The sequence below is a fragment of the Plecotus auritus genome, assembly GCF_963455305.1.
Source record: "Plecotus auritus genome assembly, chromosome: 1".
NCBI lineage: Eukaryota > Metazoa > Chordata > Mammalia > Chiroptera > Vespertilionidae > Plecotus > Plecotus auritus.
In genome coordinates this window covers 139767652-139769574 of record NC_137770.1, presented here as the reverse complement: position 1 = coordinate 139769574, position 1923 = coordinate 139767652, and positions in this window count along the sequence as shown.

Genomic DNA, 1923 nt, shown 5'->3' with positions numbered 1-1923 from the left:
GAGAGAGCTGAGGGGGATGACCTCTGGGTGCCCTCCCTGTGCTGAGTCCCTCTCCCACAATGCCCACAGATGCCACCACCATTGGGTCAAGCCCTCCCTATCCTTATGGCCTCAGCTTGGGGAATGTAGCCCATCATCCTAAATCCTGTCCACAACCCTGTGGATCTACACACTACAAAGGAGTGTGGGCCCATGGTGTACACTTTCATGGAAGTCTCTTAAGTAGGTCTAGTTGGACTCAGGAGGTGTCAGAAGACTGAGTTGTGTGACTTTGGGTTGTGGGTCTTTATTCCCTTGCTGGTCTAACTAAAGCCACCATTCCAGTGCTGAGGCCTCCATCCATACAGCCAAATCTTGGTCTTTGGGCCCTGATGAATTTTGATGACCTTCCCCTAATGTCTCCCTGAGGCCCCACCCTTCCACAACAGTCCATGGGTACCTGGTGGGTGATAAGTGGCATTCTTGTGTAACCTAGGGACTTGTGCTGAGTGGCCTCACACCCAGAAATGAAACTGAGTTTGAATCTGTATAAACACAGTAAACACCACTTGCACCTACCTGATGACTCACTTACCTCATGCAACTCACATACCAACGGGAACTCTTTTCAGTGACTGACCCCAGCAGAAAGCTTGTAGGCAGAAGTAGCCCAAGTCTCCAAGTGACTTGTGCTTTTTTGCTCAGCTGTCCCATGGGCTTGAGGCTGGTAGAAGGAGGCACCTTCTAGGTGCACCCAGGCCCAGCAGAGGCAGTCACAAATACTGGATCTCTTTATAGCTCCACACAGGTAGCCCAAGGGGAAATCACAGGCAGAGACTGACATTGCCTTTCAGCAGAGTCCCTTCCAAGAGGCTCCAGAACCAACACACCCAGGGGTTGGCGTGGGAGGCTTCAGAGCATGACCCAATTAGATCCACAAGCAGAACACCCAAAGGAAGACCTGGGCAGACAGCAAACCGAGCTGGCATGAATTAGTCAACATAGGGTCAGTCTTTGCACAGCAGCTTGTATACTGTGTGTAGTCAACCAGCCTGAAGGTCAACCCCATCCACAAACAGCCCAAAAGCAATCAAGACTTTACAAAAAGAGGGTTCACAGAACACACACAGGTGACATTCCAGGAGCATCTAACTGAGGTGATCAGAAGGATTGTGCCAATGAGATTCAAAGACACCTAATACATAAGGCCATTGTACCAAGACTAGGATGCAAAGCAAGATCTACCTAATATACAAAAACAAATAGCGAGAGGCAGCCAAAATGGGGAGTCAAACATGCCCCAAATGACAGAACAGAAGAAATTCTAAGAAAAAAAAAAAACTAAATGAAATTGGAGGGAGAAATATGCATAAGTCACAGAGTTCAAGAACGTGGTTACAAAGATGCTCAAGCAACGTAGTACTAACTTCAACAAAGAGATGGCAAGTATAAAAAAAGGACAAAGAAACCACTTAAAATAACCACTCAGAAACAAAGAATACAATATCTGAAATAAAGAATACACTAGAAGGAATCAACAGCAGATTAGATGAAGCAGAGAATAGGATATTTTGATTTAGAAGACACAGTAGCAGGAAGCACCCAATTAGAGCAGCAAATATATATATGTATATTAATGAGCTAGTTTCAATGACTTCAGGGACAACACAAACCATAGTAACATCTACATTGTAGGGGTACGAGGAGAAGGAGAGAGAGGGCGAAAATTTGAGAACCTATTTGAAGAAATAATGGACTGAAAACTTCCCTGACCTGGTGAAAAACAAGGACCACAAGTGCAGGACACAAAGAGAGTGCCATACAAGGTGAACTCAAAGAGGCCCACTCCAAGACACTGCATAATTAAAACTGCAATAGTTAAAGATAAAGAGAGGACCTTAAAGGCTAAAAGAGAAAAAATAGTTAATTACAAAGGAGTCCTCA